This window comes from Dermacentor andersoni, chromosome 3 (genome assembly GCF_023375885.2).
Source record: "Dermacentor andersoni chromosome 3, qqDerAnde1_hic_scaffold, whole genome shotgun sequence".
Lineage (NCBI taxonomy): Eukaryota > Metazoa > Arthropoda > Arachnida > Ixodida > Ixodidae > Dermacentor > Dermacentor andersoni.
In genome coordinates, this window is record NC_092816.1 from 61,743,718 (window position 1) to 61,770,188 (window position 26,471).

At 50.5% G+C, this 26,471-nt stretch overlaps 1 protein-coding gene across 1 annotated transcript in view; it reads right to left on the minus strand.

The window, feature by feature from the left end:
• Positions 1-26,471, minus strand: part of LOC126547053 (uncharacterized) — a 503,539-nt gene that overhangs the window by 444,601 nt on the left and 32,467 nt on the right. The gene's annotated exons all lie outside the window — the stretch shown is intronic.

A 26,471-nucleotide genomic window follows, 5' to 3' on the forward strand; every position in this document is an offset into this window, starting at 1 on the left:
AGGAGGAAAGTCTCTGCCAGCAAAAAAAAGTCTACATTCTTTTCTTTTGAAAAGTCTTCTGAGTTTCTGGAGCTTTTGTTAACGTCCTAGGGAATAGACACATCGTGTTCATTTTATACCGTCTTTCTCCATACATGCCTGTGGGGAAAGCGAAAAATAAACGCGGTCGCAGACCACGAACAGGGAAGCTCTATGAATAATCTAATTCGGGAAAGAAAAAAAAAAGGAGGAACGGGGCTGCAGAGAGACATTCTCCATTCTTTTGTCGTATAACTTTTCGACGGCGGTAACTGCTTCCCACGGGTCAACCGCGCGTATAGTAAGAAGACGGTGTAATGCTTGGCGCGTTCTGTAGTACGAAAGGAGCAAGGACCTTCCTTTCATAAACGCAGCCTCTCGTCCCATTTCGTAGCTTAATCTATTATCCACTATAAAACAGGGCGCGCATCGCTTCATCACATCATCGCTGGTCTCCCGGGAACGACCCCTCTTCTACCCACACAGCCACCTACTTTTCTTTTTATTCGACCTTCCCTTCTCTGTTAACCATGTGTTTCCGTCTTAGTCTCCTGGCAAATTTGGTTGACACTCAAGAAAAGAAAGGAACGAGCAAGAAAAAAAGTGTTTGCGGAGGAGGAGGAAAATAGAAATCTCGAAGCTCTAGGTTGGAAGAAAAGCGAGCTAACAGAATAAAAAGAAAGGAAGCAAAGTTTGAAGGGGAGAATTGGTAAGGTCACTCAAAGAAGCGGTTCGGAAAGGGTTAGGGAAACAAAAGTGATCGAAAGTCGCTCAAGAATTTTTCCCGGCCTGGAAGTAAAGAGGGGTGCACGGGAAGCAACGGCGAATCCTGGGGGGGAAGGGGGTTGAAATGGGAGGGGAAAAGGAGGAAATGTGCCGCATGTGAACGGGGATAAAAAGAAGCAGTGCTCCTCTGAGGTCCCTGCACGGCGAAATCGTCCCCACTTTCCCGGGGAAACGCCGTACCCCTTTTGCCCCACTCAAGCAACCTTCGAAACGTGCAAGAGGGGAGGGGGGGATAAACCTCGGTTGCAAACCTCGGCGTTTTTTACGCCGCGTCTACAGCGCGGCTTCAACGCCTAGTCTTGGCAACAAGCCGGCCCACCATCCTGAAGCAGCCCCACCTCCTTTTATTCGTTTAAGGGGGAGTGCCCCCTTGAATGCCGCCCCACGTCTACTCACGTAGAATGGGATCGTCGGACGGTTCTTAAGACCCTCTCTTTTGCTGATAATACACTTCTTTTTCGCATTCTCTCTCTCTCTCTTTCTCGGCTTTCTTTATGTTGCTTCTCCCGTCGCATCTGTGGATAGGCGTTTCCGTCGGGCGTAAGAAAGGGGGCTGCCCCGCCGCATGGCTGGTCGAACTTGAAACGCGCGCACCCGGCGCGGATGCTGGGAAGATGCAGGGGCTAAGACATCAAAGACACATTCAAGAATGCACTGGCGCACACAACCACATCACGGGTCGTCACTTGCGCGCTGCGTAACTGAGCTGCCAAAGGATCGCATAAGGAGATTGAAAAGAAAAGAAATGAAGGTAAGAAAAGGAAAGTATCGGAGCTGAGAGCACAATCTCACCTTCCTTTTCTCTTTCTGCCCGACCGCCTCAAGAAAAAGAAAAAGAAAGGCGAGCATTTACTGGGCAGCAAACGATCGGGAAGCGAGTTTGTTATCAACAAAGCGGAGGAGGTTCGGAGAGCAAAGAAAAGTTTCGTGGAAGGATCAATGCGACGCTTTCGCAATGCCTCTGCCGTGCTCTTTGCCGGATCCGCTTAGAGTCGGTTGCCAGCTTGGGATCTCTGAAAAGCTCTTCTTTTCTTTTCGTTTTTTTTTCCCGTCCGAAAAGGGTCAACCCCTCTTCGTAACCGCCATAACAATCTTGCGACACCGTAATGCCTCGGGGATCGGACGCAGCGCACTTGGGGTCGTTGTCGTCGCTCTGCCGTTGCGCTGAGGGCGATCAGATCGCCTTGGCGCGCTGCGTGGGTGCAACCGAGACGGGGAGCACTTGATGCACTACTCCCGAGATGTTACCTAAAACGCCTTAAGTGAATCGTTTAGCTGCAAGTGCATTTTTGTCTGCCAAGGTCAAAACGAAGCCCCGTAGTGGGGTTGGAAGTATTAAATATTTTTATCTATCTCCGTTACAGTAGCCATTCGGCACTATTTGTCTCAAACTCTGCCTTCGAAAAGTGACAAGAAAGCACGACACAGGCAGGCATCAACTGTGGGCCGTAAGAGGCAAAAAATGACGTCCTTTTTGCATAAATCTTGAAAAGCCAGACACACGAACACCTCGTTTAGCTCAAGAGCAGTGATCTAAGCAGCCATGATCATCGATGCAGAGGAGCAGTCATATGATAGTGATCCGCGATGCAGTTCATGTGACGACGGCGAAGACACCAATCCAACCATCGTGTTTGCCGATTACCTTACCGATGCCAAGAAGGCATTGACCATGCATTATCACTGAGCAATGCATCAGAGCACAGATCGGCGTAAAGTGCGTGCGTGCATGTCAAACAGCTTCAAACAAACACCTCAACCTAGCGTTCCCAACTTCTACATCGTACGTAAGAGCCCCTGTAACTATTCTACAGCGCCACTGCGACACACTATGAGCTCTGCCGAAATACGTAGAACCAATACTCGCAGGGGAGTCTCAAGATTTGCCAAGCCTAAGAGTAAATGTGTAAGATCGTGGACAGGCCAGGCAATAAACAATAAACTTCAACGCCAACCCATCAATTTCAATTTTAGGATACTGGTCAAGAGAGTTAACGCTGAAGCTTAATGACGACAGGCACACGTTACGATACATAGCGGCAATCGAGCCGGTCGGCCAGCATTTTTATTACCCCTGAGATCTCGCATGCATTGTAATATTTTTAGACTTGTCAGAACAACTTTTAATGTCCCTATTATTCTGACCATATCGTCATTCATTTGAAAGATATTAATACTTAAACCAGCGGTTATGATCCGGTCAGTGCGACCTTAGTGAGCAGCGCCTATAGTGTAACCTCGCGCTGGTCTGAACCGAGATGCGATTACCACCAACGCAAAATTTTGGAGAACAGACGCCATAAGACGAAGCCTTCGATAAGAGTAATACGCCGCCAAACAGAAGAGAAAACGGTACCTCGCCAAGTGCGGCGGAAACTTCCCAGCCGAATGTACCGGAGGAAACGTGCCTCTCCCAACGGTCAAGCGAAGCTCTCGAACAACAGTCAAAGCAACGCGTCGGCACAGAGGAGGGCCAATTTGAGCGACACGGGCGATGGACGGCAAGAGAGAGAGAGAGAGAGAGAGAGAGAGAGAGATGGAAGTTGCTGCATGAGAAAGAAAACAAAAACAACGCGCCAAAAGCGAACGCACGAACACCACTACACACTTGCCGCCGCCACGCCACCCCTCCCTCCTTCCTCCGCCGCCTCCGAAGTCGACAGATTACAATCCTCCGTCCCCATTACGAGCGACCGTCGCGTATGCCGGCACTAATCCTCGGCCACTCTCTTTCGAACGGATACCGCCTGCCCGCCTCGGTTGTCCGTCGTCTCCTTTCCGGCCCGCGCTGTAGCCGCCGCCGAAGCGATCCATCGCAACAGCGGACCGCCGCACGGCACGGCAGGCAGCAGGAGAAGGATGAAAGGAAAGGATGCCGCTCTCCTCTTCCAATCCGGAGGCTGTCGCTACTCTCCCAGTCGTCTCCGTATCCGCATCCTCCGCATCCGCTGCCGCCACGAGCGTGCGACGCTTCCTTTTGCTGCGTTTGCCCGTCCGACCGTCCGGCCTGCCCCTTCGCGTGCCACGTTCATCGCTTGCGTTGATGTTGTTCATTGAGAGAGAGCTGCCGTTGCAGCTGCTGTATTGCTAGCGCGGGCTTCGCAAAGAAGGCAAGCGAGGCAAGGGAGCTAGGCGACGGCCGGCATAGCAGAGAGCCGACAACAACCCCGGCTGAGGAAAGAGGAAGAAAAAAAAATAAAGGAATAGATGGGGCCGAACAGGGAGCGAGCAAAATAATAAAAAGAAAAGGAAAAGTATATATATATATATTCCAGGCACAAGAGGGTGGCCGGCTATCACGCCGACGCCGCCGACGCCGCCGACGCCGCCGTCGGTCTTCGCCGCATGGTCTCCTTGCTCTTTGTTGTTTTTTTTTTCTTTTTTATCGCGCGCGTCTCGCTAGCACTTTTTCGTTTTCCGTTCGTAACGGCAGCCCTGTCTTTCGTTTTTCTTTTTTTCCTCCCGGCAACCCCTGGCCTTCCGCTTAGGGAGACTTCTATCCGGAGATAGCCGCCCTCGTCGGGGTGCCCGTCGCCTTTCCCGCCGCCGCGCGCTTTTTTATCCCCTGCCAGCAACCGCTCCGCATTCTTTTTTTCTTTCTATCTCCCCCACCTCGCTTCTTAGTTTATACTTGCGTTCTTTTTTTTTCACTCTCTCTCGTTTCTTTTCTACTTTTTTTTCTTCATTTCTTTGGCGCCCTGTTAGCTTAGTTCCCGGCCCCCGCGCGACGAACGCGTTCGCGCGCGCGCGCGAGCGCGCGTTTCTGCGCGTCTACCTTTTGCTTTTCGCGCGCGCGCGCGCGTGCCCGAGCTCCGCGTCTCGCCTTCTTTCATTTTTCTTTCCTTTCTTTTTCATTTTTGTTTTTCATCTCTTCGCTTCTTCGCCGACGGCAACGGCAGGCGGTCGGTCGGCCGGACGGGCAGGGCTGACGGCGGCGGCGGCTCGGTTCTGTCCGTTCTTTTCGCCTTGGCACAGGCTTCGTCCCTCGCGTCCTTTAATACTTCAGCCTCCCTGCTTTATTTTCTTTCTTTTACCTCTCTTTCCGTCTTCCTATAGATCGCCTTGTTGTTTTTACTTCGTTCCCTTCCTTCCTATTCGTCGGGGTGACCCTCTTCGCCTTCTTTTCCTTTGGCGTCTCCCTTTTCTATGTCCTCTTACTTCGCCCACCACCCCGCTTTCGCGCGAGAGTATATGGGGCCGTCGGCGTTCGCTCGCCGTCGCATCAGCAGCAGCAGCAGCAAAGCCGCCGCCGGCGGCGACGGCGTGTACGCTTGCTTTTGGCGTCGGGCGCGGAACGCGGCTCGAGCCTCTCTTCTGCGTGCGCCGCGCACAGCCAGCTAAGGCCTCCAGGCGCGCCGCCGAACTCGCGTGCGTTCGTGAGCCTAAGGAACGAGGGATGCAGTGAAGGAAGGAAAGGAAAGAAGGGGAATGACGGTGGGAGGAGGGGGAGGGGGTGGTTGCGACGTGGCTAGAGCGCGCTGTCAGAGCAGGAGCGCAGACTCCCCCCCCCCCCCCCCCCCTCCCGCGCACATACACGCGCAGCAGCACGCGCGTGAGTGCGTCGCCGTCGCTGCTCCGTGCGTTGTTCGCTCACTCGTCGTGTGGGCGTTGCGCTACGCGAGCACAAGCACTGCCTGCCTGCTTGCCGCAGCGTCGTTCGTTCGTTCGTTAGTCTGCACCACCTTCTTTTATTTTGGGTTTTTTTTGTGTCCCGTCCTAGCTCTTCGCGCTATTCTTTCCCTCTTCTTCGTTTTCGTTTTCCTTTGTTTCCTAACTTTCCTTTAGCCCTGCCTCGGCGCGCTCCACACGCACCCTTTTGTTCTTGCGCGGCCCGCTCGCTCGTTCGCTGGGTCGCCCCGGACGGCGAGTTTGTTGTGTGCGCATGTTCTTTTGTGTTTTGTTTTTCTAGTCGCCGTTTATACTCGTGTTCATTTCAGCAGCCTGTTCTTTTTTTCTCTTTTGTCTGTGCCTCTGCGCTTTCGCGCAAAGTTCGTCGTGCGGCCCTGCCCGGGTTCTTTGCGCAGCAGTCGCTGCTGCTGCTGCTGCTCCTGTCCCCGGTTGTAGATGCGGCGGCCGCGGTAGTACAGCAGCAGGCCAGGCAATACCCTGTCTCGACGCACTTTTTTGTCCCCTTTTTTTGTCCTTAGCCGCATTCGATGCTCGATCTGCCGCCGCCGGCGTACGTCGTTGCTGCTGGTGCTGCTGCCGCTAGCGCCCCCGCTGCCATGTGCCGCTGTCTTGCACGACTGTCGAGTAGTGTGCACGGGCGTCTTTTTTTTTTCTTTTTTGCCCTGCCTTGAACCCCGCGGCGGATATCCAGGATCGAGCGGCCACGGATAAACGTGCGCCCCCCCCCCCCCCCCCCCTCCCCGTCCCACTCTCTCTCATACTGCAATCACAGGGAGTTGGAACGGCGCACAACGTCGTGGAGACAAGCTATAGCGCAGAGAAGCAGCAGAAGAAACAAAGATCCATTCGAAAATTGCGAAGAAAGAGGGGAGTGAGAAAGAGAGAACCGGAGACCTTTGTCATGCCAACGTTTGTCCATGCCAATGTATCCCGGTAGCGTGCGACGGTAAGGAAAAGAAAAAACGTAAATGAAAACTAAGTAAACTGAGTGAAAGAGAGGGTTCCGGCGTCCAGTAACCGCTAAAGGAACAAACGCTCCAGACAGGCTGCCTTCGTGATACAAAGGCACTTCTTCTTGGGCCGAAGAAGAGGGATGAAGCTCGGGTAAACCGGGAGGAAAAATAGGGAAAGGAAACCGTGGGTGAGAAAACAATAAGAAAAACGCGGAGAAAGCAGTACGGGAGGAGGAGGAGGGAATGGCGTTTGCCTCTCAAAGTACCTTCGGGGCACGAGACGTTAGTGCGCTGAGGGCAAGAGATATCTCCCCTCCCGTAGGAACCAAAGAAAACAACGTTCGCCGCTGCCTCCGCCGTGCCGTGGTAGCAGCGCAGGCCAGATAAAAGAACGCCGCGACGCGCTGGCGATCGAGAGGGACGGCTTCGGCGTCGAGAGCCGCGTTCCTTTATTCGTTTTGTCGTACAGCCCGCCGTCCCGGCAGCGTTGAGACCGCTACTGCATGTCCGCGTCCCTGTTTCCCTGCTTTCTAACTTCTCGCTCGCCTCAATGTTCAAGGCGCTGAAGATGAGACGTCCCTTTACTGTATGTGCCGTCTGGCGTTAGCTAGCGAGTAATCATCCCTATGCCAAGTTTAATGGTATTTTATTTGAGCGGGTCTCGTTCGAGTGTTCACATCTTATGACTTCCCCATTTCAAAAGACAATGCTTCTGCATTAGCGCGTGCAACAACCGGTGTTCCCAGTAGGCCAGCGAGTAAATCTAGCGCCTTCTGATGGCGTGGTTTTCAAGTCGCTGACACGCGGCTCCGAAATTTAGGTTCTGGAAAGCGGCGCTTAGGCACGGAGCAACTGCCAGCAGCACATCTTCCAGACTAACAACGCCTGCCTGTCAGGTCGTGTGTTTATTGGAGGCAATGTAAAACATAGTTCCAATTAAGGGCGATCACAATCAACGATTGGATTAGGATGACTACACAAAAGTGATTTCCCTCAAGTTTCGCGCGACCGGGCACGCGCGCGCGTGTGCGGGTTTGTGCATTGAGACTTTCCTTAGAATGAGTAAGTACGTGCTCTCTAGACATTGTACAATGTCAAGCATCATCAGTCAAATCAGATTTGGGCGCAGTGGGTCAAAGCGCCTGCTCACATGTTTTGCATAATATTCAAGGACGCAGAAAGCATCACATGCCAGAATTTTCTGTGATGGCACAAAATAATTCGTTAGGTGTTACAGATTTGCGCATGTTTCATGAAGCATTAAAAGCAGCATCAGGCTTCGGCAGCCGGTACAAATGTTGGTAGGGAATGGTGACGACATAATTATCTACAAGTATAGTACTGCTAAGGCAAAGCATTTCTTTGATCACTGAAATTGGCGCGAATAAAACAAAATAAATCGCAGGAAAGCACTATCAAGCGTCGTTGTACCGAGTTCTTGGTGTGCTGAAGGAATTGAGTTGAAGCTGCCAAGTGTCGCAGTAAAATATGGCGGACGATTAAGCTTCGTCTTTAAGAATGAAACGCGATAGAATTCAAAAATCCCTGACTGCTTCTCACGCTTCCCAGTAACTGCAGCTTATGTAACCATAATGTTTACCGGGAAACCATAGTGGCGAACGCCATGCATGAAGGTGAGCTTTCTGGTAGAAACGCGGCCACTTGCGGGGGTTGCGGATGCGCGGAGGTGAGCGCCATCTGGAGATTTTACAAGGAACCGGGCGCGGCGCTCTGTGGATGGTAGAAACGCTGGAAAAGGGGTTTGCGTTTTAGCTTCCGCTTAACAGAACTATGTTTTCCCGTATATTCAAATTACAATTCGATGCTATCATGTCCGTAGATTGTGTGTAAGTCGTGCTTTACGATTTTTTTGACGCATTTTACTTTGGGAAATACAGTTAGTTAGTAACGTATGTGCGCTATACACGAAGGGACTGCGTGGTTGGTTGTGTATGGTTCGGAAGGATCTTGTGCAAAAAGACGGTCGACGCTGGACGCCGACACCGGATTTTCTGCGACATGGGGACCTTAACACTATCGCGTCAAAAACCGACGACACCTAAGCACTCCTTATAAGTTGTGAATGTGAAAACATTAATGCCTCATCGAACGCCGTGAGCCGTCCTTCGAGTTATAAACTCCTCGAGGGCAAGCCAGCGCGCTGAGATGCTTGGGCAACGCCTCCTAGATAGCACAAGGCCGGTGCGCGTCGATCCGTGACGTCATGCTACCTTGCCTGATTACCACACAATCTAATGGGGACTATACCGAGTAAGCCGCGGTCATTTTGACGTGACCGCTTTCCACACGCCGGGCTTGGCTCTGGAAATTCGATTCCAAGTAGCATGACTTCAAAAATCAGAGTGCACAGACCTGCTATCTATATTGGTGTTGGCTTGGCGTGTTTTGATTTGGCCTTAGCGAGGCGCAGTTAGAACGTAGACGAGACTTCGCGCGAGGATAACACATTCTTCCGAGAGCGAGGGAGGAGTGGCGTCGCGGCGATGCCCTCTCCCCTCACAATACACCAGGTGCGATATGGCGGCAGCAGCTGTTCCCTTTCACCCGCTCTGCTGTATCGAGGCGCGCTCGTGACTTGGCGTCGCAGCCAATGGGAATTTTTCGCGTGTCCAGACGACGGCCGCTGGCTTAATTCGCTCAATGGGCCCCTTGATGCTTTGGCATCAAAATGTAGGCATGAATCTTCACCTTTTGTTTTATAACCGGAATAAAGGAATCAAGCAGTTTTCTTTTGCCTAACTTGTAGAAGAAACCTTGCTTGCATTATCTTTACTGTGCATATTATATATATATGTATATATATATATATATATATATATATATATATATATATATATATATATATATATATATATATATATATATATATATGTATATATATATGAAAGCCGCCGACAGCAGCATTTTAAGTTTTCAGGCTTAGAGTATGTGGTGTCAACACGAAGGACCAGTCTTTCTCTTTCCCAGTTGGCTTGACAGTGCCAACGTGGGAGCGGCCCGCCTAGGCTTAAGAAGTCGAGCCTCCGGACCTTATTACAGTAAAAGTTTTCACACACACAAGCGCCGGACGCACACACGCCCGGGAGGAGCTTCCGTGATATAAGGGGGCTCCAAACTTGTGATTGGTTGTGAATGCAAAAGCATTGATGTCCAATTGAACGCCGCTCAGCGGTCCTTCGAGTTTTGCGCTGCGACTAATGTGCCATAGCGGTACGTACATGCTGCCCGAGCCAACAAGCAGCAGCAGCTCGCGGTGCCAACGCCGCATGCAACCGGCGCCCTGGGCGACGAGAGACCGAGGAAGAAGCAGCGGCCACCAAGGCCGGCAGGCGCGCCCGGCAGCGAGCTAAGCAGAAAAGCCCAGTGGGGGTGAGAGAGAGATACGGGACCGCGCGCCGTCTCCGAAGAGCGAGGGTGACGTAGAGCCGCGTTGATGCCCTCTCCCCTCAGGCAACACCTGGCGCGCATGCGCCCCAGCAGGTGTTGCCCAATCTGCTCCGTCGAGGCGCGCTGGTCACGTGACGTCGCAGCCAATGGGAATTTAGGTGCCGTTTGCTGCCACAGACTACAGACGCCGGCTTTTTCGCTCTGTGGGCCATTTGACGGTTTCGCATCAAAATGCATATACCAGTTGGGTGAACCGCATGTTACAGAGCGTTTTAGGTGGACCAAATTGGCGCGTTAACGATTTGCGAGAAGCTTTTACCCCTCTAATACAAGTTTTCTACTTCTCGCCCCTTATATATCGGTATGTTCTGCTTTCGTGCGTGATATTCAGAATTTGTTACGCTTTAGATTATCTAACTGCCGTATCTTCGATCTGCAGCCATCGCGAGGTACATATATTTAAACCGGGTTCTTAAAATTTCTAAAAAAGTATTTTCGTACAATATTTTTTATATATCTGTGAAAACGTCGATGGCTCAAGTAACTTGCTCTCATCGGTATCCCTAGAGACTGACTTTCTTTTTAAATACCACAAATTTAATTCAGGTAAGTTTCGCGACTACCTAACGGAATAATTTGCGCTTTTCACGTGCACCTGAACAAAAATGACTCGAGGCTTAGCGCTTATGTCAGAAAACATTTTTTTATTCTATGGATATCAAGATGCGGTTGCGATGACATGACTGGGCTTCAGTTATAGTTACGCCTAAACCACGGCTTGCAAAACTATTTCAACAAGATACTCAGTCGTGCAAGCAACAATAGACACGTGCTATACGTCCAGGTAACAGAATGCTGTAGAGTTTTATAGCACAACCGAGCATATAGAGACGTGTTTTCAAGGGCACATAAATTGCGCAAAGGCAACATAAAATTGAAGAAAAGCTCAAGTCAAGCACAAGGAGTCACAAGGGTGTGCAAATAAGCACCAGTTCCTAAACATGTAAGTTAGATGAGGCACAGTATTACTATTATGGCACCGCATAACTTGCCAATAGCTACAACCTGTTGATACACGAAGCTATGAGAGCCTATGTAACGCTTCCGAGATACTTGTCTTCAAACACATGGACCTGTGGTAGTTTCCGAGAATGTGTCTGTTTCTTCAGGTCATAAATTTGACAGGTCTACTTTGCTTGCTTGCAGCTAGAACAAGGCTTCAGTGTGTCTTCTATTTTAAACAGTCGTACCTTGTTTCACTGTAGCTGTATCAGTGACTGCCAAGTTTGTGATGCGTTCAGAGAAACAAGCATTTTTACCTGTAGTGCCACCTCTTGGTTAGGTCCCAAATTTTGTAAGACTAACTGGCCGGCGATAAAAAAGAAGTACCGTTGTTATGATTGAGTACATATTGAGAGATTAATGTAGAGAGTACATCACCTTGGCTGCTCCGTTTCTCTATATACCACAGTAAAGTTTTCCCTCACTCACTTACTTTCTCACTCACTCACTCACTCACTCACTCACTCACTCACTCACTCACTCACTCACTCACTCACTCACTCACTCACTCACTCACTCACTCACTCACTCACTCTATATACCACAGCAAAAATGTCACCTTTCCTTACTTATTTATTAATTATTTTTGTTATTATAAGGCAATTAAACTCTCCATCCCTTACAAAAAATTTCTTTAGACAGTCAACAGAAGGTCTACAACATTTCAAAGCATTAATAATGTTCTTTACTGAAATTGACATGGTACCTACGCATTAACACTTTGTATTTCATTGTGTGTTACTGTTATGTCGCAGAATTTTGTGCGGGTTATAGATTGATCAATGCGCCGTATGTTTTTTTGTGTGTGTGTGTGTATTGACTGTTGTTTAAGCATGTTTGGGAAATGGGCTTTGTCGCCGGATCGTTTCGTTGTTGGTTTTTCAATATCACCTCGTGTATTATAGTTTGGTCATTGGACAATCTAATGTTTTTGGCGAAGTCAGTGACACAGAAGTTGCCAACATTTCCGATGTCGCCAGAATAAATGACTCACTCACTCTACAGCGTTTGCTACAAGGTCACTATATTGCCTACAAAACAATACCATAGACTAATTCGAAAAAGTATGGCGTTATATATTTTATTGCCTATTCTCTATTCAATGTATGTATACAAATGTACCATACATTGCCTAGAAATATCCTACAGACAAGTCTATAGGCAGTCTAAGGCATTATAGCGTCGGGCTTTTTATGGAACACTGTCTATATTATGTCTATAGAAATCCTTTAGAATGGCAAGGGAATCTATAAGAAGGCAATAAAGAGTCCGTCTAAATGCATTTTTGAAATGGTGTAATTCTATAGAGCCTCTACCAAATGCTAACAGGCCCCATATTTTGTAAAAGCAGGTGGCGGACATCACTGTCCGCATGGCACCGCGAGCATCTTTGCCTAGCTGTCCGGCTAATCCTCGCTAAGAGCTGCGTACACAGTCTTAATCAACTAAAACTTTGAAACTTCCCACTCGTTTCGAAAGCTGTTTGAGCAATCAGGTTAAGGAAAGTACCAACAAGAAGCAGCGAAGAGCACCTGGGATACTGCTACAACCAATGCATTTGCTTAGACGGCCGGCAGACTTTCGCATAAGCTGGTGCATTTAGTAACACGAAAGAGGAAACCTAGTTATTTATTATTCATTTGTATCGTGTGTGTTTTCATTTTGTTCGTACAACTGTAAGCTTACCTTCCGGAAACGAAGTAGCGAAGGAGGCAACGTAACTTTCGTATGTCAGCAGGGAAAGTCAATGTGCCATACTTCCCTATCTCTTCATGAGCTGAAACACACACACACACACAAACACACACAAACACACACAAACACACACACACACACACACACACACACACACACACACACACACACACACACACACACACACACACACACACACACACACGCGCGCGCGCGCACGCACACACACACGCACGCACGCACGCACGCACATACACACACACAAACACACACACGCACGCACGCACACAAAAGAATGGCTCCTTTGCCCTAGCAAAGCATTATCACTCTTCGACTTCTGCCCCTATCAGTTCCGTCACATTCCGCAACATGTTCCGTGCTCGTTGAACGTTGCTCTATTACATGTGCTTTCCTTCTTCAGGCCCGTGATTTTAAAATTACCTTTAATAGTCGTCTTGTCACCTTTAAACAAGTCCTATTCGTTCACCATTCTTCATTTGCTTCGTTTTTCTCTTGTCTCTCTCTGTGTTTCAATGTCAGTCTCATAACTTTTGACACTCTTGTTATTTTCTCTCATAACATTGATAAGTCGCCTCGGTTACCTTTTCTAAACATTGGCTACAATGTGAGGGACCTATACGATACTTCTTTTTCATCTCCCCACATTTTCATTTAACGTCATCCAAACGCAAGTAACGTGTTTGTACACCTCTGTTAAGTAGGTATTATAAATAGAACATGAAATAAATAGATAGGTCAAATCCTTTTTTGCCATTTAAGTACAGTTTCCTCTTCAGTTGATAAGGTTTTTGACTATTTTAACTAAAGAACTTATCTCGCAGGAATTCCTCCAGTGGTCATTACTATCATCTACCAGCCTCCCATGTAGAAAGAGGGCAAAATCAGCGATGGCGTTGGTAAACTGTTACCTGATAGGCGAATGATGCTTAGACAAACCAACAGCCTAAGCGGCTTCGCCCGAGTACCGGGAACATCCGCTTTCGACGGCCAGCCGTCGGCGGGAAGTAAATTATCTTATGCGCCGGGCCGCGACAGGTCCTCCACGCAGAAGCAACATCCAGAGGAGTAGGAACGAGCAAGACCCTAGCCAAGCCAAGTTTGTCTCTCTGGGCTCACTCCCGGGATCAAGCAAAAACAGACGCCACGACGATCAACCGAGCCGACGTTACGAAACTCGTCGGGGCGGCAGCAGCAGCGAGCGAAACCAAAGGAAGCAGAAATAGGGTGGGTGATCAGCAAGCGACTCGCCGGCATCGCTGACAGCCCGCTGGACGCGACCGAAAGGTATCGGGTAAAGCAAAACGTCTGCTGTGCAACGCTCCAGCGGCTCCCTAACGAGAGGCACCCTAACGACGGCGACGCCACCCCAAGGTAACGGACGCCGGCTGACGTCAGAGTGTCCCCACGACCGTCGTTGCGAGCTGCCCCCTTCTCCTCACTCCCGCCGCGTCCTGCTGGCTCCTATGACCTCCCCTAGGGGGACAGCGGCAATTCTGACTCAGAGGCCGCCGAGAATCTCCCCGCGTCGTCCGCCGCTCACCGTCGGCGATCCAGAGAGATCCTCATCCTTCTTCCCTCCTCCCCTACCTCTTCCCGCCTAGCTGGCTGGGCTGGCGTGAGTGCGGCAAAAGCAGCAGCAGCCAACGGGGACACGGTGCCCAGCGCGCCCAGCAGCAGCAGCAAGCAGCGCCGGCACGGCGCAGAACACACACTCCCTAACGTCCCTACCCTCCCTCGCGCTCCTCCTCCCCTGCCTTTGGGGGATCCGAGTTCGGAGGAACTTTTCGGAACTCATCTCGTCCCAGTGCCGCGCGCCGTCCCTTTCTCCTCCTCCTCCTTCTCGCTCACTTCCCTCTTTTCGCTGGCGCAGTGAGCTCAGCGCGCGTTCGCTTGCTCCCGCGCGTCCGCCAGCCACGTCGTCTCTCGCCTTTGCTGGCGCTGCCGCTTTTACTTTCTCCTTTTATTGCCCGCCGCCGCCGCCGCTTTCCCGATTGGGGAGCAAGCTTTCGGGAAAGAAGGGTCGGTTCGCTGCTGCTGCTGCTGATGCCCTAGTCGCTCGCCGCCGGTGTCGCTCGCCGGCCCCCGCCCCTCTTCCCTCGGTCCCAGCCTTCCTGTTTCCTAACCTACGTTCCACTTTTTTCCCTTTTGCTTTTTTTTGCTTGCCGTTTGCCGGGCTGTTCTTGTACTTTGGCTAGTTTTTATGCAGCCACCGGTGCTGCTGCCTCCCGCAGCGGAGCTTCCCCTTTTGCTGGTGATATTCTTTTTTGCCTTTATGCTTTATTCGTTCCTGTTTGCGCCTGCTGCTACCGCCGCCGGGAGTACAGCAGCGGTAGCCAGGGAAAAAGGAGGGCCGCTGGACCACACGCGCCAGGCCAGGCTGACGCTGCTGCTGTTGCTGCCGCCGGGGCTGGGAAAGTAGTTTGTGTGTGTGTTGCTCGAGCCACAGCTCCGGGGCACCCCCGGCGCGCGCGAACGCCGCATTTGTTGGCTTGTACTTTGTCGTCGTCGCCGTCGCCGTCGAGCCGCCGCGGGGTGAGAGCAACGCGTCGTGTGCGTGCTGGTGTGCGTGTGTGCGTGCGCGAGGGGTTGCCACGGTCGATCGAAGGTGCGTAGCGGCCAATGATCGATGAGCCGGGGGTCCGAGCTCCTTCTCTCGTGCGCGCGGCAACAACCGACCGACGCTGCCGCCTGGCCAGACCGGCCGTTAATGGCGGACACCCCTGCGTCCACCCGCCGCCGGCACAAACACGCACGCACGACCAACAACGAGCGAGCGAGCGAGCGAGCGCGGCCTAGACACCTCCTCACTCTCTCTCTCACCCTAGTCTGCTGACGCACCGACGCCACGCACAATGTGCCGCAGCATGCTGTGGACGCCGAGGCGACACCGGCGACGCCCCGAAAAACTCAACCTCCTCCTCGTCCTTATTCCCTCGTCCTTTTCTTTCGGCGCAAATTTCTTTCCTTCTCACCCACTCCTCTCAGCGTCGCACTATGCGCTAACAGCTGCCCTTTCCCCCACCCCCCACCCCCTCGCACTTCTTTTTTTGTGTCCTCGTCACGAATGCCACGACAGACTTCGACCCATGTGTCCTGTACAGTGCACCCAGCCATGCAGCACCCTTTCGCGTCGCCTTTACAAACGCATAGCTGTTTTGTCGTCTTCAGTATAGTACGGCATCATGAGTCAAAACAGTGTCTTGCGAAGCGTATATATGAACAAATTTGTTGAGGCATTCATTTAATTTGTTTGCATAGCACGTCCGTGTGATTTGATGAACGGTCTTGGCTCGCTTCGAATCTCATTCACCTGAGGCACGCGGCAACCTGTAGCCATGTAGAGTCAAGCCGGTTAAAGCGCTCGGGAAATGGAAAACGTCCTCGATGGGAGGTGGCTCAACCAGATGTCATGGTTCTCGAGGGTGTTTAGTGATTTCTCTCAGAGAGCATTGTGATGGTGGATCAATAAAGCAGTGCAATAAAAAAAAAACGTCAAACACGCGCGAAAGACACGTATACAGTGCAAGAGCTCGCGTTTCAACTTAACCCAACCTCACTCTCAACCTGACCTAACACCAGAATTTTAACGTGGAAATTCGAGTCACTTACTATTTTAAAAGAGTGTTGGTGCGTCCTTACTTCGCGTGTCCTTTCGTCCAATGATAAATCAAGCCGTTCGAAACAGTCACGTTCATGAAAACTGATACTGTTGCACCGCAGCTATATATACAGAGATGAAGGTGCTATCTTTCCTGAAAACGTTGCATTAGCAAAAATGATTATTCCTCAAGCATTTCTCTTCGTGTTTTTCATTTTGACGAATTGTTATTTTCCCAAAATATAGCTGTTTCGGAGGGCCCGATTCATCACTCGGAAGAGACGCTAAGACAGCAACTAAATAGAGGGAGAGGCGGAGGAGAAGGAGGAGGGGCGTTGCTTGCTGCAGGCGGAGCCACTATTGCAAAAGTTACCAGCAACTGATCTGCCCGAACGCCACCTATCAATCTCGATACGGTCTGAAACACGTCGCACTCCAGTTAACTGCAGCAGGCAATAAAAACAAGCTGACACGGAGCCCGATACGTTGAGCGTTTACCGAACAACGACGGCCCACACGGCTCACCGTTCACTTCCCAACCCTGCATCACAGAGGACCTTCAGGAGGAGCCGCAGCACCTCTTTCCTAAATACCCCATGTCCTCGTGGGAAGGAAGTATCACTTGCAACTAAATACACTCAGAACAGTTTTATACAAATAGCGAATGTCGCTAGATATTTTTATAGTGTAACTACTGAGATAGGTAAATAAGGCACTGCCATAAACAACTAACCCAACTTCCACGGAAGTGCGAAGCAGTAACGCCAAAAGTACTACGTGCGATGTCATGTGGTAACTGGGGAAAATAAATGCTTCCGTCCAGTGACAAAGAGAGAGAGAGAGAGAGAGAGGACAGGCAGGGAGGTTAACTAGAGGCGAGTTTCCGGCTTGCTACCCTGCACTGGGGTGGGGTATGTATGTGTTGTAAAGACGACAAAGAGCGAGAGGAGAAAAAAACGAACAAAAAGAAGAAAGAAAGAATGAATCAGGTAACATAAAAGGCGTTACAATCACAGACGTCCAGTGACAAAAATTACTGCGCAGCGTATACGGGCTGTTCGACCTTTACTTTGCATGTGATTGCGTTTATTTGTACACTGTCTTCGCCTCCACTGTTTCACGAAAGCTGTGCAGTATTGCACAAGCTGACGTGTATTTCAGCAATTTGTAGAAGGACGAACTCCTACAAACACGGCATATGGGTGTGCGCATCGGTGAGCACCCCGCATTATGCTCTCCATTCGAATACCCTCACTCCTAACCACGCTAACCGGCCCGAGTATTGATTCTGACCAGCTGTAAACCGTGTGTCTACAAAGTGGCAGCGATTCAGTTTACAGCGCACTGCCGACCGTTATCACGTACAGCAATCTCTTTCGCAACACTTGGTGGTTTCCACGAGGCTGCCTTCGAACAAAGGTACTTGTCCTTCCTCACGTAATTACCGACAGTGGTGGCTCAGTGGCTATATGGCGTCGTGCTGCCAAAAATGAGGTCACGGGTTCGATCCCTGGCTGCATTCCGATGGACGCGGAATGTAGAAACGTTCGTGTACTGTGCTCTGACTGCGCGTTAAGAGCGCCCGGGGATCAAAATTAATCTGCAGTCTGCCGCAACGGCGTCTCTCTTGGTCGGTCGTCAGAGCACATACATTAATCAGTCTCCGCCGCGTATAGCGTGTCTTTAAGCGCAGCCTAGCTGCCCGTGTGAAGCCAACAGACAATTAAGCTAGCAGAAACATATAGTACAAATGAATAGTAATAATCATGAATTAATCACAGGCATCCTTAGCAAGGGCAGGGTTTGGGATTGTCGCTATCACCATTAAATGTTAATCAATGCCTCTTCTTTCATTCGGTTGTTGAATAAAGCAGAAAACCCGTGCTATGTATGTCGGCAACTATTAAAGCGCCGCGCGACCTGGACGCGCAGACGTCTGAGAGACGTTTCCATGGGGTCGGACCCGCACGGCGCCGGGGGACGCTCAATCTGCACATCGCCAGAAGCGCGCGTAAACACGAAGAGCTTCCTCATCGGAAAGCTAGGCGACGGGGGCCCTTTCGTGCCGAGGTCGGGAGAGCCCTTGGCGTCTCCTAAATGACAGTCGGCCGCCGGACCTCGGCGCGCAATTTGTCACAGCGGAATGCTCTCTCGCTCGGTCGAGTCTCGACGCACGTCGCGTCGCCGCCGCCTCCAGCGTTCTCCTCTATATCTTGTTTTTCTCCCCATCGCCATTCTCCCTGCTTTTGCTCTGAAGATGCCGGGAATAGCAAGTGTTTACGCAGCTTGAGTACAAAAAAAAAAAAAAATCTGTTGTGTTTCTGACTTTCTTCGTTTCTCCTGTTTCATTATTTTGGTCTCGTGTTCTTATCTTGAAGTGCACGAAACAGCGCAAGCCGAAAGCACCGTTAAGCTGTTTGGTGTCAGAGCGATACCGTTTTTCTTTTTTTCGGACTTGAGCGACAGAGCGTTTTAAGACAGAGAGACAGACAGAGAGAGAGAGAAGGGGGGATGGCGGTGCTCTTTTTGGGCTCCGATAATCGTTGTCAACTTCAGGTATCGGTGCATCACTCCACGCCATGAGTGCCTGGGTTCCGGACTATTTGCTCTGTGACATTAGCTTATCTTTTCTTCTTTTGAGAAGAGCGCTTTCGTTTTCTTGCGGGAGGCACGGAAGGTTCACTCTCCTTGTCGCAGTGCCCTCTATTCGCCACCCCCCCCCCCCCCTCCCCTCTGTCTGATTTGCATTCCGGTTATCTCGCAGTGCTAGCTCGTCTTGAGCGCATCTTTGCCTAAATGATTTACAGTACGCAGTGACCGTGTTCTCCTTGCCGCCAATCGTTCGTCTTGTGAGAAACAATACAGCTCTGAAGCCCGCACATTTTTTTTCCGGGATGGGCAAGAGAGAGAGAAAAGCCACGTTCCTGACGAGCTTTCGGGTATATACTGTTGAATTTGGTTTTTTATCCAGAACACACCAACAGAACAAATACTTATACGAACTTCAGCCAAAAGACAACGAGAAACAGAACATCTTGCTGGTTCTGTTGACGGATGTTCATGAGTGATATTTGCGCAAATGAGCATGCCTTTCTTTAGGTAGTGTTTATTTTCTCGGAGAGTGCATTTGAGCTGAGGTGCTTGCTTGCTTGCTTGCTTGATTGATTGTTTGATTGATTTCAATAAAAGCAGTCATGATAGCCAGAGATTTTAAAAAGTGGGCGGGAAGACAATGCCACATGCCCATCCGTAACTGCCTCGAGACCTTGGAGGCACCTGAACGGCCTGGGTAAGTAGAAGGTGGATGCGCATTCATAAAGGAGACATATGATGAAATGAGAGAAGGGAAGATGAAGGAAGATAAAAAAAAAGGTGATCAAATGCATGATAAGCCAACCGGAATAATTGTCTGGTTGGACACTCTGAACTTGTGAAAAGGAAAACGGCCGTAAAAGATGAGGAGAAAAGATGATATAAAAAGACCGTCTTGACACGCACATGATGAAGGCGCTCCTCAATGGTTACAGTCTTCAGTCCTTCGTACAGCCCCGATTGTTTTAACGAATGCAACAGGGTTAACATACTTCGAGGGCCTGAGAATCTTTCTGTTGGCGGACACGGCGCTCTGTAAAGCGGCTCTCATTTGGTGAAAGCGGACGGGAGACGTAAGCTAGTGTGCTGGTGTCGCTGCCAGCGAAGAGCCGAAACAAGTCAACAGCGCTAACTCATTTGTCTGTCGCAAGTGGTGACCGCAACCCAATCAAAGCGTATTTCCTCCGAGTCAAGAACCTGGTGTTCAAAAGAAAAAAAAAAACGAAGTAGAGAGAGAGAAGAACAAGAGTGGATAACGAGAGGAGGAATCCCCCAACTCGGTTCGAAGCCACGTCGCCGCCCTCCATCAGGCTCGAGCAGGCACTCCTTCGAGAGCGGGCTGAACTTTCGCATTAAAGGTGCTCTGGCTGCGGCGAGCGCTCTTGACCATCCCGCGTGGCTCCCTGGGAATGCCGAACAAACTTACGCCCGTCGCGTTCGCACCTGCCCATCGAGCGGCGAAGGCAGAACGCAGCAAGGTGACCCGTGAAATGCTTAGAGAGAGGGAGTGGACTTCTCAGAAGGAACTCCGCGACACTCCTCTCGTCGATTTCTTTCGTACGCAGGCGAGGCATCGGCCACGCAACGAGCGAGCGACGAGTCTCGCGCAAGTTCGGCGTGACCTTCCGCAGAGCCCACACGCGGCCGTGTCCAAACCGTGCAGGAGCTGCCACCACGGTAGCGCAAAGCGAGGGCAGGGAAGCGAACGGTTGAAGGCTGGGGAAACGAAGGGAGGAATGGGGAAGGCGAAGGGGCAGAGCTTGATTGACCAGCAACCCGTCGCCGACCACGGGTCGAGGGATAGCGAAGGAAGGCGAGGGAGTTGGCGACCGAGCGAGCGAGCTGGCGGCGTGGCGACGCCGAGACAAAGCAAGCAGCGTGGAAACTTCCCGAATAGTTTCGCGCCCAGAGAACCCTGGGCGCGCCGACGAACCAGCAGGGGGAGAAAAGGGTGGGGGGAGGGCGAACCGCTGCCGCTCGCCGTCGTCGTCGCCGGGGCGAAATTAGGAGGCGCTGTGTGAAAGGCTGGGGGGTTGTGCGGACGGCTGAAAGCGAGGGGCGCCGCGGACCCTAGGAACCAGCCCTCTTGTAGGCAGCGTCATGGGCTTCCCCTTTAAGGCATTATCGCGGGTGAAGCGTGCGGGAAGGCCGCTCGGCTCGGGTGTGCGAAAGTGGGCGCCAACGGACGTTCTATGAACTTGCTTCTCGTTCTTTTCATCGCAGACGATTTGTTTTGTGTAGTCAGCCGGCCTGTGGAACGCCCACATTAGTGAGCGAGTGAGTAAGTGAGTGAGTGAGTGAGTTAGTGAGTGAGTTAGTGAGTGAGTTAGTTAGTGAGTGAGTGAGTGAGTGAGTGAGTTAGTGAGTGAGTGAGTGAGTGAGTGAGTGAGTGAGTGAGTGAGTGAGTGAGTGAGTGAGTGAGTGAGTGAGTGAGTGAGTGAGTGAGTGAGCGAGCGAGCGATGTAACGCGAATGTAACAAAAGTTGTATTTTGTTACAACTACGTTTTCCCCACCCCGTGTATACTATAGTGAGCTGGATAAACACATTTAGATAACCTTACTGCCTTTTATTTTGTTGGGTCATCTCCCTCACTGACCGATGTGGTTCACTTTGAACAAGTGAAGTGAGTTAAGACTATTCGATAATTCTACTTATAAAGCCCGTTATGTTGAGAAGGCTACAAACGGACTGAATGGAAGCACTTACTGAGAAAGGGTCTGCGTACGCGATGCTAAATGTGTCTCATCTGCAATGGGTGCAATCGGCTTCATTCACAACCGGTGTGTGCAACTTCACCTTCTTACTCAAACGGATTGCCATTTTGGCGGTCATTATGATGTGGCGATTTGATTCTGCTCATTAAGTTAGCCTCTGGGCGACTCCATTGTGAAGTGAGCCGACATTTATGACGCCGTAGTAAATATGCAACTTATCTGCAGCCGCTTTATTCGCTTTTTGAAACGAATCAAGTGTGTTAGACTTTCCTAATCACAACTGTTCGAAATTTCCAATTAGAGTACAACTTATGCCGAAAAGCCACTTTTTGGGAGAGCTAGGAGGTGGGATAAAATAAGAAAATTTGGCTGCATATGGTAATGTCTGCTAAAGCGAGACAGGAGTAATTGAATGTCGCTGGGAGAGACCCTAGCTCGCCCTGTAATGGAAATTAAATAGCATGGTGTTGGTAATGATCGCCGCATTATCATAGTAAAAAAGGTAGCAAACGCAAGAAGTGAAATGGGGTATATCAATCGCAAAAGATATAACTCTCGTGCGTTGTTAGCAGTAGGCGTGCCTTTCTGACAGTTACAATTGCATCACAAACACCGACGCCACTCCTATTCGCTAGGTCCTACTGCTCGGACATCTAGATAAGCAGTGTTCACTGCAGCTTCGAGGCAACAAAAATACACTGAATATGCAACAAGAATGGCTTTGTCACTCGTGCTGCACAGCATCGCGCTGAGACGGCGTCTTGGCAAACCGAAACGTGCAGACGGCGTGGAGCAGCTCGTTTCTAAACGTCGATACGACAATAAGTCACGGCAGCGTATTATCTCTGCTCCATTTGTTTACACCCACGCAAGAAAATATACGAAGGAAGAAGAGGAGTGGACAATAGTGGATATGCTCGAGCACGTGGAAACAAACAAACAAACAAGCAAACAAACAAACAGACAGACAGAAGGTAGTAAGACGGGAATGCATTTTCTCGGACTTTGTTTCTATGTCCTTTTGTTTTACGCACGCCTACTTTCCTTTTCGAGATCGGCGCACATGCGACAAGCTGAAGCCATTACACCGGCGCTAGCTCTTCCTTTTGCTTCTAAACCTGACGTAGCGAAAAAGAAAGAAGGAAGATGCCACAGAAAAAAAAGTGCTAAGCGAATCCTAGAGACTATAGCGTCGTGGGGTCATCGCAGCTCGAGCAAAACTAGAGAAAGAGACAGAAGGACACGTTAACGAGGCAAAAGATAAACAAGGAAAGCAAACAGCGCAAAGCGCTCGTTTTAGAACAAGCCAAGAAGGCAGCAGTGTTTCGCACCAGCGAACACCGACGCGACGCCACGTTGCGCCGCCCGGCGCAGCGCTTTTCGGGGCCCAATGGCATCGCCAGCGCAAACCGACCAGAGCGGCGCTCTCATAAAACATTCGCGCCAAAGGAACTGGACAACACAAAAACATGCAGTTAGAGAGAAGAAAATGCGAGCGGCCAGTTTCAGAAGAAAGTTTCCCGCTGAAGAAGAAGAAGAAGACACTCCGTGCCAAAGGAAGAAAGAAGGGCACAGCAGACCCCCCCATCAGAGCGAGAAACCTACGCCAGCGCTCTGCGGGCAGCCGGAAATTCACGCGCCCAGTGAGCGAAAACAAGGACAGCCGAAGTGCGGCCGAGCGTCAGAGTCGTGTAAGCAGGCAGACGCTGAAGCCCAAGAAGAACAGCGCGCAGGAACTTGAACAGGGATGTTGGACACCGTCATCTGCTTCTACGAGATGTTGCGAAGGAAAAGAACAAAGCTCGTGAAGCAACCGAGGGTGGTTGCAAGGCGTGCCAGCGGCGGTCGCCAGCACGCAGAAATCTCAGAGATGACGTTGAAGAAGCGTGTTCGTATCGAAGCAAAGGAGAAAACTGAACCACGACTTGAATCAATTGTGTATACTTGGAATGCACTTATCGTTTGTTTGAAATGGACGACAACATTCGTTTTGTTGGCGACTCTGACATCGTATCTTTCGAGAGCGTTATAAACGACACGGAGGGAAGCACGTAACCTACCAGGATTAGCAGGTTGCGATTTCTAACTACCAGGATTAGCAGGTTCGCAAACTCAAGCAACAGCGAAAGCTCACCAAGAGTTGCCAAAAAAAAAAAAAAAAAGAAACAGTCAAGGCAAGTCGCAGGTAAGAAAGCTGTTGCCTTTCAAGTACGTAGCCACAGCCATGTCTCAATGATCTCCTAGGGCGCGTCCACAGGGTAGCAATAAACACAAACAACGATTGATAGGTATGAACCGGAGGTATAACATTTGACTACGGTGTCAAATGCAAGCAAATATTTTAAATGAAGTGAAGAAACACCAATAAACGTGCCAGTTCGCATAAAATCAAGTTATCACGGTGATTTAGGCACTACTGCGATGCCAGATGTTGATGCGAAAATCATTGAAATGCTGACAATCCAAACAAAACTTAGGGGTCAGAAGAAGATGGAACCTTAAGGTGATTAACAGTGCACGATTATGGAAAACTTTAGCTTGGAGTCAACGTATGGACAACGGCACTTGTCAATTCTGATGCAGATTTCTCTTCGTCATGGCAAAACCTCTTGACGAATACATTTGTTCACCTGAATAAGGCAAGTCTCTCTGTCTAAACCTCGGCTCCAGTCTGAGGCTTCTCTTCTTAGATCACTGCTTAAAGATAGACGAACGGTATATGTACCACAATTCCAGCCATCTTGTAGCAGCCGCCACGACGCAACGTCTTCTGTCGTCTTCTGCCGTGTTTTCTTTTCTTTAATTTTTTACTCCTGTGCTGGGGTAAGCCCTTCTTCAACGTCTAAGTACATTTTCGAGAGTTCTGCAAATCGCTAATGACGTACGTTCATTCTCACTGTGGCCCAGGCACAGCGAACACGCTTCAAAGAAAAACATGGCAGATTTCCAAATTGGAACAATAAATATCAGACAAACAGTCACTCCCGCGTAAAGAAGTTGCCAGAAATTGATTGTTCTTACAGTGAAGCAAACGTTCAGTAGAAAATTGTTCATGGGGGCAAAGCAAGTTGATCTCTTTAAGTAGGTGCTCCTTTGAAAACGCAGTTGCTGTTTCCCCTAGTGTCGCACCAAAGCGATAGGTTCAGTAAGTGTAGTGACGTCTAAAAGGCAACAAGCAGACTGTGTCATCAACGAACATACGCAGAGAGTGAGCAAGAGAGAGTTGAAAATAAAAGTAGGTCACATAAACAACAATATTTCGAAAGAATGGCGATAAACGAAGGATGATAGCTACGAGAAATGCTGATGAACAGATTGCGTGAAAAAAAAAAAAAAAGGTGAGCTTGAGCACGAGAGCGTGAGGATGCAGGGCTAGCCAGCTTTTCGGTGCGAACCTTCAACTGTGCGCGAATCTCTCTCTCTCTCTTCATCCCCGTACCCCCTTCCCCCACTACAGTGTAGCAAACCGGACGTGCGTCTGGTTAACCTCCCTGCCTTTTCTGGCTTCTATTCATCTCTCTCTCTCTCTCTCTTTCTCTCTCGGTCAACACGGGGAAGACAGGTAGGACACATTTTCTGGCCAACAAAGTGGATACACACAAAACACCTGCACGGAGATATATTACACAAGCTTGTGGCCAGTATGATGAATGTAACTGAGGCACAATGTGTTCGCGTCGTCGGCGCCGTGTTGACCACGAATCCAACGAACTCAGTTTCGTAGAGTTCATAATTCTTCTACGTGGGGTACATTGCCGGCGTTCTTCTAACACCCCCTAAAACCCGACATGCCCCCCACGCAGCGCTTATTTTTACAACGTCTTCGCATCTTCCGCCTTTCGTTTTACATCTTGCGCACCGTTCCCCACGTTGACTAAAACGCTGCGGAAGGTAGCGTGAGAGGGACAGATATAAACAACGAATGTCACGCCTTCCAAGCTCGACGAAGCAGTGGGGCCGTGTTTCTGTCGAGTCGGAACAACCGACCGTTTCTTTTCGGTTCCGACGCAAGGGGCGGCGGCTCCTCTGCGCCCGAGATTACACGCACGCAGTCAAGTCCGCGAGCCGAGCCGGGTCGGTTGGCGCACCCGTGCTTGGCGCTGCCCCGAGCGTTCATCGTTGGCCGAGCGTGCATGTAACGCTCGTAGCGAGGGCTGCGCGCACCCTGCCGCTGCTTCGAAGTTTACGCAACCTTTATCTCTTTCTTCTGCCACCCTCGCCGCTTCCCTTCCGAGATGGGCTTCTCGAGAAGAGCAAAATAACATGGACAGAAGCACGGCGCAGAGAGGAAGGCTGCTGCCTAGCATGGTCCAGGAGCGCTGTAACGAAGCCTGCGGCGGCGGCGGCGGCGGAGGAAGCAAACGAGGCTGCGAAGAGAAAAAAGAAAGTGCCCAGTGGAAAAGAACAAAAGAACAGAAGAAGAGGGGAGTTTGGACGGTCGTGGCGTCGGGGCAGGGAATAAGGGCGAGTTAGGGACGGAAAGGAGCACGGGGAAAGTGGGGTCGTTCTTTCGGAAGCGCAGTGGACGGAACTTGGGGAGAGAAGAGCCAGGGGGCGTAGTGTTGCTCGGACGAAAGAAGAAATTTTTTCTCTCCCTTTTTTCCTCGCTTGTTTCTTCGGATCACGAGATTTTTTTCCCCTGCTACGGGCTCGAAGTAATGAGATAAAGCTAACGCGAGAGGAAAAAAAAAAAAAAACCGGGCGAGCGGAGGAGCACTGAAGTATAGCAAAGTATGAAAAGAAGGAAACAAACAGGCGCTAACCGCGCGCTCTTGCGAGCACAGGCGGAACGGTCGGACACGAGGGCAACAACGAAAGAAAACGCAAGCTTGAAGTATGAAGCAAAGTAAAAGAGAAAACGGGGTGGGGGGTGAGGGGGGGGGCTGCAGAGCGAGGAACGCGCGAAAGGGGATTCAAGCCGTGCGCGCTGGGCGGGCAGCGACGGACGGAGGCGCGCGCCCGAAGGCGCGCTAGAGGTACCCGCACGCGCCGG